The following is a 17,216-nucleotide window of genomic DNA, read 5'->3' as shown; positions in this document are numbered from 1 at the left end:
TGATGATTCTGATGGTATTACTGTGGTAGTAGTCTATTGATGCACAGGATGTTGATTCTGGACTTGGTTACCCAGAGCTTGATAACAATAATGTAACCATATTCACATATACCCATTACCCTACCCATTACCATTACATATACCCACTAATGATATGGGATTACATGTATCATTGACTAAGTATATGTAAATGTCAATGTTGTTTAAAATATTAAAATAGTTCATTACCTCACTATGGTATTCCTTTTTATCATGTATTTTGATTGTGTATTTAAACAAATGTATAGAGACCAGTTTGTGACCTAACTGGCTTTGGTCTAGTTCTCATTTAAGGCTCACAATCACCTCACACAATGAAATAGTATGGGTATATTATACATTTCCTGAATCTTTACAGTCCTGTGAGTATTCCAGTTTTTGTGTTTTGTGTCCCTGATATTCCTAGATGCCACAGGGCTAAAAGAAAGTATATAGTTTAGGCGAAAATTGCATGAAGATGTGTGTTATTGACGGGTTGAAGAGCTCAAGTGACCTCTATATTTGTGAGAAATATCCACAACAGGGCTTGAATGAAAGCTAAGAAGGTCCCCTTTAAAATTATACCAAAGACAATATTATAGAACATTGAAAAACGTCCTGACCATGAGGCTAAACCAGGATATGCACCAGCGTCTAAAATGCAATTTAGTTTAGCGGGTGGTTAACTTCATGAGCTGATAACTGTGATACAGCTGCCACTCAGGAATGGTTATCATACCAAAATATCATCTACAGACATGGATCCTTTCAAAAATTATAAGTAAGTTTTGCCACCTTGAGTGTACCGAAATATCGTCTGGCCCATGGACTACTATCTGGTCCTTTGTGCAAGGAGGAACAGGAGGAGCACTGCCGGAGCCCTACAAAACGACCTTCAACAGGCCACTAATGTGCAGGTTTCTGCTCAAACAGTGAGAAACAGAATGCATGAGGATGGTATGAGGGCCCGACGTCCACAATTGGGGCCTGTGCTCACAGCCCAACACCGTGCAGCCCGATTGACCTTTGCCAGAGAACATCTTGGTTGGCAGATTCACCATTGGCGCCCTGTGCTCTTCACAGATGAGAGCAGGTTCACACTGAACACATGTGACAGACGTGAGAGAGTCTGGAGACGCTGTGGAGAACGTTCTGCTGCCTGCAACATCCTCCAGCATGACCGGTTTGGCGGTGGGTCAGTGATGGTCTGGGGAGGCATATCCTTGGAGGGCTGCACAGACCTCTACGTGCTAGCCAGAGGTACGATGACTGCCATTAGGTACCGGGATGAGATCCTCAGACCCATTGTCAGACCATATGCTGGTGCAGTGGGCCCTGGGTTCCTGCTCATGCATGACAATGCTCGTCCTCATGTGGCCAGAGTGTGTCAGCAGTTCCTGTATGTTGAGGGCATTGATGCTATGGACTGGCCTGCACGTTCCCCAGACCTGAATCCAATCGAGCACCTCTGGGACATGTCTCGTACCATCCGCCAACGCGATGTCGCACCACAGACTGTCCAGGAGTTGACCGATGCCCTGATCCAGGTCTGGGAGGAGATCCCTCAGGAGACCATCCGTCGTCTCATCAGGAGCATGCCCAGACGTTGTAGGGAGTGCATACAGGCACGTGGAGGCCACACACACTACTGAGCCTCATTTTGAAGCGTCTTGAAGAATTTCCACAGAAGTTGGATCAGCCTATGTTCTCATTTTCCACTTTGATTTTGAGTATGATTCTGAATCCAGACCTTAATGGGCTAATGATTTTGATTTCCATTGATCATTCTTAGGTTATTTTGCTCTAAACACATTCCTCTGTCTAATAAAGATTTTCAGCTGAAATATTTCATTCATCGAGGTCTATATTGTGTTTTTAGGTGTTCCCTTTATTTTTTTGAGCAGTGTAGTATGGGCCTACTCTACCTCCTCATTGGCTCAGTAGGCCATCATCATCGATTCGTTCGTTTGATCACGGCCAAGGCTCTGATCACAAGTGCGTCCACGTGACTTTCTTTGCAGCGAAAACAAACTAACGTTAAATGGCCGACATGTTTTATTCTCAGTTGAAAATGCAATATTTTAAGATGGTTTCTGCATTAAAATGCGTTCGAGAAATGTGCATTTTATTTTCATACTCTTCGTTGAGTGAATGTACATGTTTAGTTTGTTTTTTTTAAGCAATATATTTATTGAATTTTGTTTGCAAATTACATCAAAACAAGTAATAGCACAGTACAGCAAACATTTTCACCCTACCCCCCCCCCCATAACCCCGTCCCTATAACAAGTAATACAATTCAAAGCAGGGTTAAAGAAGATAATAAAGATAAAAATTAAATTAATAAAAATAAAATAAAATAATAATTTCTTTCACAGACTGATTAGAGGGTGTGGGTTTTTTTTCAGTTGCTTTTACGCATATAAACAGTCAGATAGAGTTGTTCTACTCCCCCAGAGCTTGTTCTTGATGAAGCAAGTTACCAACATTAGTATTACGTCTTAAGAAGTACAGAAACAATGCCCAGATTTTATCAAAAACACTTTGTTTACATCTAACAATATACATCATCTTTTCCACTGACATGTTTGAAGCCATTTCTTTAACCCACATACCAATTCTTGGTCCATCAACACTTTTCCAATTAAGAGCAATTACACGTTTTGCTTGTAATATACACATATCTATAAATCTGAACTCATTGCTATGTAAATGTGGGGTGGTAGGATATAAACCAAGAATAAAAAGCTTTGGACTCAATGGTAATTTCTTTGACAAAATTTGATCAATCATATCAACAACATCTTGCCAGAGGGTTTTCACTTCCACACATTCCCATATACAGTGAAACAGCGTCCCCCTTGCCTCACTACATTTAATACAGGTATCAGGAATATTGTCATTAAACTTGTGCAATTTAACAGGAGTTATATATGTACGCATCAGCCATTTATACTGTAGAAGCTTTAGGTTGCTGCTAACTGTCTGTCTCTGGGCCTCTTTACATGCCTCACTCCATTCTTCTAAAGATATTTCCTCCTCTATATCTCCCTCCCATAATCTCAGTTTTGTCTCTGATGATTCATCAGATCCAGATACAAATAAGTCATACATAGTTGAAATTAAACCTTTATCATAACAGTGTTTTGTGACTGCAACTTCTAATATAGAAATGGTAGGAATGTCTAATGAATGGCTTTGACAGGATATAAAACTCCTTAGCTGAAGATATTTGAAAAAATGATTCCTTGGAATGTCATATTTGGTAGATATTTCCTCAAAGGACATGAATACTTCATCCTCCTCCCTGTACATGTCTCGCACTTTCCTTAACCCCTTTTCAGCCCATAATTTAAATCCCCTATCATTTTGCCCTGGTTTGAAATTGGCATTACCCCAAATAGGACTGAAGCGTGACCGGGACATATTTATATTCAAATACTTACAAGCATCGAACCAAACATCAATCATATTCAATATTATAGGGTTGTCTGTATTTTTCTTCAGATATTTACGGTCTGCTGAATACAAATACAGGTGCAATGGTAAGCCCGGTTTAACAGAGCAGGCTTCCAGATCAATCCAAGCTGGGGGACTTCCAGATGAGAAGTAAAACATAATCGACCTTAATTGTGCTGCCCAGTAATACCATTGGATATTTGGACATTTCAGGCCTCCTCGATCATATGGTAGATAAAGTAAAGATAGACGTAATCTAGGACGTTTATTTTGCCAAATAAAGTTGGTAAACAGTTTCTTGATTTTCGTGAACAAAGATGAAGGAGGGGGTAGGGGGATATTCTGGAACAAATAAAGAAATTTGGGAAGTATATTCATCTTTAGGATATTAATCCTGCCGATCATTGAAATAGGTAAGGATGTCTAACGCTCTATCGAAGCAATACTAGCGTCCAGGATGGGCTCATAATTTGACTGAGCAATCTTATTCACCTCAGGGACAATTTTTATTCCCAGATATGTAAAAGTGTCTGTTGGGTTGAAGGTAGAAGCATAAACAAGACCATTCTTCCTCTCTGTTTCATTCAGTAACATTATAGATGATTTGGAGTAATTAACTTTATAACCGGATATTTTCCCAAATGATTCAAAAAGGCTTAGGAGTGCTGGGATAGATTTATGCAGATTTTTAAGCATTAATATCACATCATCGGCGAAGAGTGCTACCCTGTGCTCCAGATGTCCCTCTCGAATTCCAAAAATATCGCTGTGTGTCCTCACCGCTATAGCAAATGGTTCTATCGCTAGGATAAAAAGTAAAGGCGATAAAGGGCTCCCTTGAGGGCAGCTTCTACAAATGTTAAAAGGTTTAGAAACCTTACTATTCATCAAAACTTCAGCAGTAAGCCCTGTACAAAGCAATCTTACCCATTTGATAAATGTATCCCCAAGGCCAAATCGTGTTAACACCTCAAACAGATAAGGCCATTCAACACGGTCGAAGGCCTTTTCTGCATCAAGTGAAAGTAAGGCCGTGTCAGGCGCCTCCCTCTGACTGTATAAAATATTGAGCACTCATCTAACGTTATGAAAACCCTGTCTCCCTTGAATGAATCCGTTCTGGTCTTCCCCCACTACTCTAGGTAGAAGATCCTCCAATCTTCTTGCAAGAATTTTACAGAGTATTTTTGTATCAGAATTTAGGAGACTAATTGGATGCATATTTTCACATTTTGTATTTGGTTTCCCCGGTTTTGGGAGTAAAGTGATTAGGGCGCCCCTCATAGATGTAGGGAGAAGACCATTCTCAAAGGATTCCTGAAACATCTCCAAGAGGGGTGGTATTAATTTGGTTTGAAATTTTTTATAAATGTCTATAGGGATGCCATCTGGACCCGCTGATTTTCCAGCCTGCATACACCCAATTGCTTCTGCAATTTCCAATGCAGTTACATCTTGATCTAATACTCTACATTCCTCTTCTGAAATTTTAGGAATATTAAGATTGTCTAGGAATTGTGTTTGCGTGTCCAGATTAGGAGAGCACTCAGAGCTGTATAATTTCCCGTAGAAGTCTCTAAAGGCTTCATTAATCTCTGTCGGGTCCACTATAGTTCTACCACTTGGGACTTCAATACAATTAATAGACCTTTCTGTTTGTTGTTGTTTAATGCGCCATGCTAGAAGTTTTCCGGGCTTTTCCCCCTGATCATAGTAAGACTGTTTGAGTCTCATTAAATCAGCAGCCGCTTTATTAGCTGCCAGTTCATTGTACTGTGCTCTAAGCAGTAGCAGTCTTGTATTAACATCTGTAGGTATATTTCTATTATTATATATTTCTGTTTCCAGTTTTTTAATTTCCTCATCTAATGTCTTCATTTCAAGTCGTGTAGCCTTTTTCTTGGAACTAGTGAAGGAAATGATTTGGCCCCTGATAAAGGCTTTGAAAGCCTCCCACCTTGTGCTAGCAGAAGTCTGGGACTTGTTACATTCAAAATACAGGTCGATCTGCTTATCTAAGAAATCTATGAATGTAGGATCCGCAAGCCACCCGGGTTGCAAACGCCATCTCGGGGGGTCGCACACTAAGTTATTATCTTCATAGGTCAAGAATACTGCAGCGTGGTCAGACAGAACTATACTACTATAATGACATTCGTCTATTTTGGAGACAAGTAGCGCTGAAACCAAAAAGTAGTCTATGCGTGAGTGAGTTCTATGAGTACCGGAATAGCAGGAATATTCTACTGCGTTCTGTTTACCATGTCTCCAAACATCAAACAGATTTAATTCCTTCATAAAACGGTGTATCGTCTTTCTGGACTTACTGTGGGTATCATCTAAACCAGTTGACCTGTCTTTTGAAGGATCTAACGTACAGTTAAAGTCACCAGCTATTGTGTATTTCCCAGGATGATTTGAAGCAGTCAAAAACAGACTATTATAGAATTTAGAGTCATCTTCATTGGGGCCGTAAACATTTATCAAAGTTAAGGTTTCAGATAATAACCTACCCTGGACTATAATATACCTCCCTGCAGGGTCCTTAACTACATGCTGTACCCGTAATGGAACCGATTTATGAATTAGTATCATAACCCCTCTAGCATGAGTGGTGTAAGGAGCAGACAACACTTGACCCTGCCATCGTCTTGCTATTTTGGGAACGTCCTCATCCACCATGTGTGTTTCTTGTAAAAAAAACGATTTTTGATTTCAAGGATTTTATCCTGCTCATTACCTGCTTCACCTTTGTGAGTTTGATCAAACCCCTACAATTCCACGAAGTAAATTTTACCTTGCAACTCTCTGACATTGATTCCGGTATGTTATATTAGGAACCGTAGTGAAGAAGTACTTTGACAAACCACACCCACTGATGAAAGAATAAATAATAAAATGAAACCACAAAAACCCACCCTCAACCCCATACGAACCTAAAGTCCAGGAACTCTGGACATCCCCTCCCATCCCACGTTTAACTACCGCTAAAACGAGTTTCTCTACCTTTTCTTTTCTTCTCGCTCCAGCTCTCTATCTTACTTTTTCTAAATACTAATCACACAGAACATCAGTAATGAACTGTGCAACGCTTACAACATGTAGGCATATATAACATTAACCACCCGAACACATACACAAACCTGGAACCCGTGCATGCAGACTGGAAGACGAGGAGAGGGAAAAGTTTGTAGCCTGGTCACAAGAGTCCGCGATGCATTGGGCCTTCCTTCCTCCGACAGGCGCATAAACCGATGATGACTCTGTCCCTTAGGCCTAGGCCTACTTGCATGTGCCCATGTCATTTCGGCTGGTGCTTGGACATTGTCTCTCATTCAGGGTTAAGGGCATTCCACAAAAGCTGAATAGTCTAGCTATAAACGAGACTCCGTCCTGTCCAGGTAGAAAAATAAAGCCTAAGCAAAAACAAAATGGCGACAGCCTGAACACGTAGCTACATCTTTCGTGTAAATGGAAATAAAATAAAATAAAGTGGGCTTAATAGCCTACTGCGTCAGTCCTTATCCGAGGGATTGAATAAACCTCTCCACTTCTGCTGGGGTTTGAAAGGTGTGGGGTCTCTTGAGCCGGGCTGGAAAGATGATGCTGTGCTTGTGGATCCCCCTGTCTCTCAGCTTCTTCCGGACCTGATCGTAGTCGCGCTGCATCTTGTGCACCCCAGCAGAGAGGTCGATGTGAAAACGGACCGGCGTGTTCTTGTAAAGGACCTGACCCTTGGTTTTGGCTGCCTTTAGTACTCGCTCCCTATCCTTAAAGTTCATGAACCTCATGATCAATGTCCTTGGACGACCCGTGCGAGAGTCTACCGGAGCGCCGATTCTATGAGCCCGCTCCACTACCAAGCCCTCCCGCGGATCCATGTTCAGAGCCTCCGGCAACCACTTCTCCAAAAATGCAGGTGCATCCTGGCCCTCTTCTTTCTCCGGTAGGCCCACCAACCTTACGTTATTTCGCCGACTCCTGCATTCCAAGTCCTCCACTTTGTCAGTAAGGCTTTTGACGGTGCTTTCCAGCGTGCTAACTCGGGGTGTTAGCTTCTTCACGTCGTCCTCCACGTCAGAAATCCGTTGTTCGGCCCGTTCCATGCGACCCATGCATTCCTGTATTTGTTTCTTTACATCCGCAATTGTCGCTTGCACTCCATCAATTTTCTTGTAAAGTCCACTTTTCAAAGACTGTATGGCTTTCATGATATCTAGGTTGCTATTCTTATCTGTGTCTAACATTTCGTCATCTTCTTCCTCGTGGTCGTCTCCTTCGTTAGCCATATTTTCAACCTGCATGGCGTCGCTAACCTTCTCAGCCTCTTCCTCGTGTCGCGATTTCCTTTTCTCCTTCTCTTTTTCTCTCTTTGCCTTTTCTTTCGGGTTTTTCCCTGACATTTTAGTTCTGGGTACTCTTATACACATATTGCGTGACTTTAGACAAGATTCGGATTAGTATTGTAGGATTAATTTACATGGTAGCTGCGGAGCTTGAGATGTGTGACCTCCTAGTCCCTCGCCATAACCGGAAGTCGTTTAGTTTGTTAATTATGATAATTAACTAACCCTAAACCCAACCATAAAGATGTCAGCCATTTAACATTAGTTCGTTTTTGCTGCAAAAAAAAAAAAAGCCAAGTGACATGGATGAAGCCATGAGACATGCCGTGATCAAACGAACGAATTGATGATAACGGCCTGAGCCACTTTTTTGGATTTTCTTCACTACCATCCAAGAAAAGAGCTGAAATCACAATTGGCTCCATCTTGTGGTCAGGAGGGGAATTGGGGGGGGTCTTACCTCTGGGGTGGGGGGGGGGGCTTATCCCAGTTTACCCTATCAGAGGAAGCATGTGGTAGTCTGCAGCTCTCCCCGGATCGGCAGAGGGGGTGGAGCAGCAACCGGGCGGCTCAGAAGAGTGAGGTAATTGGCCAAGTACAATCGACCTTTCGCAAAGTCCCACCACCCCTTAGTTACTGTTGCTATGCCCGTCAAGCATTTCAGAACTATCCAGGAAGTAGCCGGAAAACACCAAAACATGAAGGAAGAAATCAGCGCATTGTGTGGGTAAAGGTAACAGTAATAATACGTTAGCTGTATTAGCTATCAATAATAGCTAGTAGCAAGCTTAGCTTGGAGCAGACAGGTATTTTTGTTGATTTTGGATGGATTAAGCTGGCCATGGGGTCTGCTATACTGCGAAATCTATTGCCGACATTGCACTTCTTGCGTTCTGGGTTTTGGGAAGGGAAAGAAAATTACACCCCCTCCAAACTTTTCAGATATCTAGTATCCGATTTGCAGATCCCATAGGCACACCGTTTCAGCATTTTGTTGTGTGTTTGAAAGCTTGACGGACCATTGCTAAGGTAGGATTGGACAAGCACCGTTCTGGGGCGGTACTTTGCGAAAGGTCAATTGGGGAGGAAGAAAAAAAGAAGAAGGTGTGACTCGCTCCGTGAGGTATTAAAAATACACTCACCGGCCACTTTATTAGGCACACCTGTCCAACTGCTCGTTAACGCAAATTTCTAATTAGCCAATCACATGGCAGCAACTCAATGCATTTAGGCATGTACACATAGTCAAGACGATCTGCTGCAGTTCAAACTGAGCATCAGAATGGGGAAGAAAGGTGATTTAAGTGACTTTGATACTTCGTCTGAGTATTTCAGAAACTGCTGATCTACTGGGATTTTCACGCACAACCATCTCTAGGGTTTACAGAGAATGGTCCGAAAAAGAGAAAATATCCAGTGAGCGGCAGTTCTGTGGGCGAAAATGCCCTGGTGATGCCAGAGGTCAGAGGAGAATGGCCAGACTGGTTCGAGCTGATAGAAAGGCAACAGTAACTCAAATAACCAGTCATTACAACCGAGGTATGCAGAAGAGCATCTCTGAACGCACAGCACGTCGAACCTTGAGGCAGATGGGCTACAGCAGCAGAAGACCACACTGTGTGCCACTCCTGTCAGCTAAGAACAGGAAACTGAGGCTACAATTCGCACAGGCTCACCAAAATTGGACAATAGAAGATTGGAAAAACGTTGCCTGGTCTGATGAGTCTCAATTTCTGCTGCGACATTCAGATGGTAGGGTCAGAATTTGGCGTCAACAACATGAAAGCATGGATCCATCCTGCCTTGTATCAACGGTTCAGGCTGGTGGTGGTGGTGTAATGGTGTGGGGGATATTTTCTTGGCACACTTTGGGCCCCTTAGTACCAATTGAGCATCGTGTCAATGCCACAGCCTACCTGAGTATTGTTGCTGACCATGTCCATCCCTTTATGACCAGTGTTCCCATCTTCTGATGGCTACTTCCAGCAGGATGACGCGCCATGTCATAAAGCTCGAATCATCTCAGACTGGTTTCTTGAACATGACAATGAGTTCACTGTACTCAAATGGCCTCCACAGTCACCAGATCTCACTCCAATAGAGCACCTTTGGGATGTGGTGGACCGGGAGATTCGCATCATGGATGTGCAGCCGACAAATCTGCAGCAACTGCGTGATGCTATCATGTCAATATGGACCAAACTCTCTGAGGAATGTTTCCAGTACCTTGTTGAATCTATGCCACGAAGGATTAAGGCAGTTCTGAAGGCAAAAGGGGGTCCAACCCGGTACTAGCAAGGTGTACCTAATAAAGTGGCCAGTGAGTGTACTTCTGCCAGGTCCGCAGTGGTGTAGCGGTCTAAGCATCGGCTTTGTGTCGATGCAGTTGCCCACTGGGGACTGGGGTTTGCGCCCCGGCCTCGTCAGATCCGACTATGGCCGGACTCGACGAAGCAGCAATAATTGGAAACGCTGTCTTCGGGAGGGGGGCGGAGTCGGCTTGTGTTCGTCACATGAATGCGTCTGTGTGTGTGTGTGTGTGTGTGTGTCTCTCGATAAAAGCAGGGGTTCGGCCTGGATTCGCCTCGTCACAGAAGTGGCGAGGTGTCTCCTTCGAGACTGCCGGCCGGAGAGATGCAATTGGCGAACGCATACAGTACGAGGGTGGGTGTTTGAACTAAAATAGGGATCGATTGGCCACTAAATTGGGAGAAAAGGGAAAAATCAGAAATACATTTATTAAAAACAATGGAATCCTCTCATGCAAACACGTGAAAGGATATACACCCAAACTGTTCGAAAAGCCGTATTTCCTCCTATTTTATTGCAGTGAATTCAGAGGGCGGCTGGGAACCACTGCAGCCAGGGTGCAGCGGTTCCTGGCTGCCCCCTGAATTCGCTAGAATATGATTTAGCATCTTGTTTTGACACATGATCAAGGCTGCATTTGAGGACAGATTACATCACAGCGGCGCGCCAATGCTGTCTCATTCCGAAGACGCCTTCAAATGTGGCTGAGAAATGTGGCCTTCGTTTGCCAGAATTTTAACGACACACGGATGGAGCCTTTGCGGCCCAACCTATCCCCAAGATTCATTGTGCGCCGGTGATGATTGGATTATTTCCACAGGAAAATTGCATCTCCAATTCCTGCAGCAGCCGACGATTACAACTTTAAATGCAAATATTGGGTTTCAACTCACTCGAATAGCTAATGATACGTATGTTAAAAAAAACTAATTATCTTTAAAACCTCAAATTTTTGTTGAAATAATAGCCAAAGTTACTAGACGTTAGTGATATTAACATCTGTCAAACGGGTGTTCTTAAACGGTGAAACAAAATAAATAAAAAAATAATTAAAATGTCTGGCACCATTTCTACTACCATTTGTTGACTGCAGCTGTCATGGATGCTAGGCGACAGCAGCGGCGCTTCATTATGTAAGGGTAAGGGCGGGAGCAGCTAGGAAATCCTCCTTAGACCAGACCGTCTCCTTTAACAATGCTCAGGTCGGCCTTCGTGGTCTGCAAGGCCACGTATTTGTAGACAATGTCCTTCGAAGGGTGCGGCCCCTGAATAGGGACAAAGCTAGAGACTCTGTTCTTGTGGTTGGGTTTGAAGTGCTGATATTTTTTTCTGCCATGTCCTATGGCGTGCCCCGAGCCTTGTGGTGTCCTATGGTGTGCCCTACCCCCCCCACACACACACACATAACATATACGTGCACATATACACACACAAGCTCCCTTCAGCCGTCACTGGTATGGATAACTTTTGCTCTTTAACCTCTGTTACTGCTACTTTCACGGTAGCACTGTGGGAGACTTTAGAGGGCACATACATGTGTGCATGTGCACGCACGCGCGCGCACGTATGTGTGTGTGGGGGCGGTTCCTGGACTAGCGGCTTCGCTTTGATGGTTTTAGGAGTAGAGTGGCACGGTGGTGCAGTGGTTAGCGCGGTCGCCTCACAGCAAGAAGGACCTGGGTTCGAGCCCTGGGGTAGTCCAACCTTGGGGGTCGTCCCGGGTCGTCCTCTGTGTGGAGTTTGCATGTTCTCCCCGTGTCCACGTGGGTTTTCTGCGGGTGCTCCAGTTTCCTCCCACAGTCCAAAGACATGTATGTCAGGTGAATCAGCCATACTAAGTTGCTCCTAGGTATGTGTATGTGTGTGTGTGTGTGTGTGTGTGTGGGGGCCCTGGGATGGTCTGGCGGCCTGTCCAGGGTGTCTCCCCACCTGCCGCCCAATGACTGCTGGGATAGACTCCAGCATCCCCACGACCCTGAGAGCAGGATAAGTGGTTCGGATAATGGATGGATGGATGGGTTTTAGGAGTAGCGTATTAGCCCGGAGACCATCCTGTTGGGCCTCCGTATCTAACCTGGCCGACACTGGAATGCTTGGGCCACTGTGGTATTTATGGTAGCAATTTGTCAATGGGGAAAATGCCTTCAGGTTTCACAAAGAGAAAGACAGCTATTACTCTACATCACATAAAGTGGTGCAGTCATAGAAAGTAGCTGATATATTGCCACCAGGTGCTCATTATTGTAAGACAAAAAAGTTCAACAACTTAGAATATATTCTTCAAAGGGAAGTGCTCTCCTCAGAAAAGACCTTATCTTCATGTGACTTAGATTAATTTGATGTTGTTTACCATGATGTTTGCTAGGATTTAATATCAGAAAGGTGGATGGCAACATTAAAAGGCGAGTTATCTATATTCCATACATAAAATGTAAGTGTAAGGAAGTGAGCTGATCTTGCATTATCGGCACGTATTTTTTCTTTCTTGAGTGTTGCCGAATTCTGAGTCTTTTGTCCCTCCGTGGCTACTGTAGAGCCAGTTCCGTTTTGTGTTACAAGCTGTCTGTATGCTGCGAGTGGCACTGTGTGAGAAAAAGCTAATAAATGCAGAAAACCTGCTTTGCCTCAATTGCCATCAGGACTTCTGTCTATCATCTGTACAACTGTCTTCTCCCTCCATCCGCCCCAGAGTCAATATACATTAAGAAATAACACAACGCAGAGACTGTTCAAAGGGGTGTTCGGGCCGATAGACAGAAGAATAGGGTTATATCTTTGGTGCCGTGACCCGGATAGCGGTTTACAAGAGCACCAGGACAGAAAACCTCTTCACCTCCAAACAGCACTATTCAGCCGTATCCTTGTTATTCTGAGAAACGTTTTATTGATTTTGACTAAGAAAGCAAACAAGTGCTGTTATGGTTGATGGTTTAAAAAAAGTTACAGTGTTGATGTAAAAAAAAAGGGGAAAAAAAGAGAAATATATATATATACACGTTTCTATATTTTTCCCCCTTTAACATGTATTTGCATCTGGAGTATTTTAGCATTATGTTTTTGGGTAAGACGTTCTCCGCTTGAGACATAATACATCAGAGGTCACATTTGATTTTACTGTGGTACACTGAATATTTCTATGCTGTCTGTATACCACGTTTGGTTTGTTTAATACAGCCAACTCACAAGGTATACAAACACAATGTTGATATCTATACTCTCATATTCACCTAACACACTCCTCCTCCAAGGCAATCAAAGATGCAGCGCTCCTATGAAGAGACCCCCCGTCGCCACCTGCCAAACTTGACCTCCACCGTAAGATAGACAATACACCAGCCTCCAGGGGTAAGGGCTGGCCATACTGATGATCAAGCTGCAGGCCACTCCACAATAATCATTGAGAAGGCATTTAATCCTCATGAGTTCCAACAACCACAACAACATCCCAATGGCTCTCAGCAGGGCCAGGTCCCCCAGTATGTTCCCCAGGCCTCCATGCCATCCCCAAATGCTGACCCAATATTACCCACTACTGGTTATGTTTCACGTCCTAGCTTGCTCACACCTCCAGCCACAATTCATATATCCACTGTCCCCAACCAAACCACCGCTGCAACCACTAACACCCCCATAGCCCCTAGCCATAGCCCTGCAGCCAGTGCCCATTCCCCTGCTGCAACCATTTATGCCCTTGCAGTCAACAAGTATGTGCCACCAGCACCATTGCCTCTTTCTGCAGCCACCAGTTATGGCTTCCCACCTGCAATGCCCAGTCCTGCAGCCCATATGCAGTCTCCCATTTACAACATTTGCAACCCCCTTGATGTTATACAAAGTCCCACAGTTACCTCACATGGCCAAACATCCAGGGATGCCGGGAAGTTTACCCCAACCAAAGTCAACGTGCCTCTTTAAGTTTACCCATCACAGGCTGCTATGTCATCAATGTATTTCCCCAAGCAAGCATGCAGAACTCTATGGCCACTGTACCCACACAACCCACAATCCAAACTCCCCATGCTACCATATATTACCCCCTCCCTCACCAAATGTATGGGACACAGCCTCCTTGGTTGTCTGTGTACACTCCTCAAGCCATCGGGCAGACCCCACCAGTCCCCATGCCCACTCCCGCCCACCATGTAGGCCCTGAGCAAACCTTGCAAGACCGACATATGAATTAATGGCCCTGGACCCTGACTCAGCTCAGTGTAAGATTGACCTGGGACGGAGAATATGGAAGAGAGCTAAAGTAAAGATGAACAAGAAGGGTGGTAGAGAATGACACTCATACACATGCACATACCGCATGACACACACACCTCATCATGGCTGTGTTTTGAGTTATGGGCTACTTGTGAACTTAATCTGATAGCAAGGATGCAATCAAACATAGCGGGGGTAGATGTAACGAAGTGAGTTACACTTAATCGCTGGCAGAGAGTGATCTTGCATTGTTGGCATATTTTTTCTTTCTTGAGTGTTGCTGAATTCTGAGTCTTTTGTCCCTCCGTGGCTACTGTAGAGCCAGTTGCGTTTTGTGTTACAAGCTGCCTGTATGCTGCAAGTGGTGCGGTGTGTGAGAAAGCTAATAAATGCAGAAAACCTGCTCTGCCTCAACCACCATCAGGACTCCTGTCTCCCATCTGTACAACTGTCTTCTCCCTCCATCCGCCCCGGAGTCAATATACATTAAAAATAATACAACGCAGAGACTGTTCAAGGGGGTGTTCAGGCCGACAGACAGAAGAATAGAGTTACATAAGCATATCAGGATACTTGGTCAAAAGTTTAAACAATACGTTAGTTAGACATTAGTTAGACACAGAAAGCAAAGTCAGAGTGATTAGCAGAACTAAATGATTCTGACCCAGCCTTCATTGTCTCCTGCTCATTTGCCCCTTTGGCTTTCCTTCAAAGATAAAGTTTTTATGAACTTGAGATGGCCTCTCATTTCCTAGAGTGCAAGGTGAAATATGACCTCACACCTGTCAGACTTATGCGGAACACACATGCACGCACGCACACACACAGACACACACACACACACACACAAGGGACAAGTAAGGAGAGAATCTGGTGTCACCAGCCTTGTGCTTTCTACGTGTCCAATGACTTTTCCAACTTTCATTGCTGCTGCCTGTGACAGGCATCACAGAGGGATGGGAATCTTGTAAATCCTGTTGTTGGTTGATCTCATGGCAATTCATATTTAATGCCTCTTGCAGTCCCTCGTTGAATGAAAATGGCTGGTTTACTAGTAAATTAGCAAGAGATTACAAATTTGGCAAATCTCTCTCTTACTTCAAGATGCTTTTTGACGTTTATCTCTCACTTTTCTACAATTCTCTGCACTGGTGTCGTTCTTGTTTTTCTACACATCTCGTCAAATATCTGTCCAAAACTTTGTATATACTCTCATTGCAGTAACCTACTGTTTGTCAATTCTCTCTTCATCTTTAACAAAAAAAATCTCACTGGATTGTCTCTCTCGCTCTCCCCATCTGTCATATTCTTTTCATACTGCACCGTTACTCTGCACCGTTTTCTCTTCTGAAAGACCTTTCCCTCCCTCTGCTCTCCTCTCCAGCCTCCTCACTCTTTCAAATACAATTCATCTATTTCCCCACCATATCATCTTCATCATCTATGTGCAGCATAGAGATCCTATTAAATATAAAATAAAGTGGTTGGGCTACACCAAAAAGATGTTTTTGAAGGAACTCAAAAGTTTTACCATATCAGGCCTCTAAAATGGCGTCTGATGTAAATATAATCATGTAGTAAAATAAAAATTTCTCCCTTTTGTTTTGCTATGTGTAGGTAGATTCCCTATTTGTGAAAACTGACAGTCATAAAGGTCTATATCATTTTATTTCAAACACATTCTTACTGAAAAGTTCCTACTGTACAGGAATCTGGGACGTAGCAGGCTAGCATGAGCAGGACTGCCTGTTAGCTGGTTAAGCTACTCCTTGAGCGCATCTCTGCATTCATCTACAACCATTGTATTTTCTTTGCCCTCCAAATTGATCCTCGTCCCCAATAAATGTTATGTCTTCTGTACGGATGAACACTCGGGCAGGTAAGCCTACTTAACTGGTTTTTATTTAACACCGTCTTATCTTGCAGACCTCAATGTGTACACGGCTACAATTCTTATCAACCGCCGCTGCCACCAATGTAACCGAGCATATTTCTGCCCGCTGCGGGATTCGACCCACCGTTGTACTGCACCACGAGCTGACACCGCTAACCGCTCGACTAATGGGGGCCGACCCCCTGGCGATCGGCCAGCGAGTCTTTTTTGTCGGTTACAATAATTTTGGATCATGTCGCTGCCCGATCCGAATCAACCGTAGATGAGACGGTTGACTTAGCTCAGGCAGCGACAGAGAGCAGCGTTTGTTTCATTCTGTCCTGTCTCTACACTATACAGAATGGACGATTAAAGCATTTTTAGCTGCTTACACTATTTATTAATTCTGTAACCGCTTCACATACATGGCATAACAAACCCCACCATCTACTATACATCTATCATTGGTAACCGTGGAAACAGCTAGCTACTCCTCACAAGTGTTCCACTCTAAAAAAAAGTCCATGTGGAAATAAGCGCCACATAATAATGCTATTGTTACATCCTTTTTCTTTTCTTTCGAAGTGTGATCCCTTATTCAACAGTCTAACTTCAATAACATCAAATATCTGTATACAACGTCACTTCCTTTGTATCCTCTGTTAACAATAAACAATATTATCAAATAAAAATGTGTTCCTTATCAATGTTGAAAATAAAATCTTCCTGTGACATTTCAAAAAATAAAGATTTCACAATGCTTTCCAACATTTTCATTTCAACACCCCCCCTTTTTTTCCCTCCTTTTCAGTTTCCTTGTTTCACATCTTATAGTCCTTCGGGTATCTTGGCCTAACAACTGCTTGACCATATCTGGTACTTTCTTGTGTGTCACCCATGACGCTGTCAGGGGTTGCAACAGTCTCTGGTGTTGTGTGAGCTTCAACAGTCACTGTTCGGTTTGACACACTGTGTTCTGTACCCTGGTCCCGTCTAAGGTGACG

Source organism: Lampris incognitus, chromosome 7, assembly GCF_029633865.1.
Source record: "Lampris incognitus isolate fLamInc1 chromosome 7, fLamInc1.hap2, whole genome shotgun sequence".
NCBI classification, from domain to species: domain Eukaryota; kingdom Metazoa; phylum Chordata; class Actinopteri; order Lampriformes; family Lampridae; genus Lampris; species Lampris incognitus.
The sequence above is the reverse complement of the archived record's forward strand: the minus strand, read 5'-3'. Positions refer to the sequence as shown.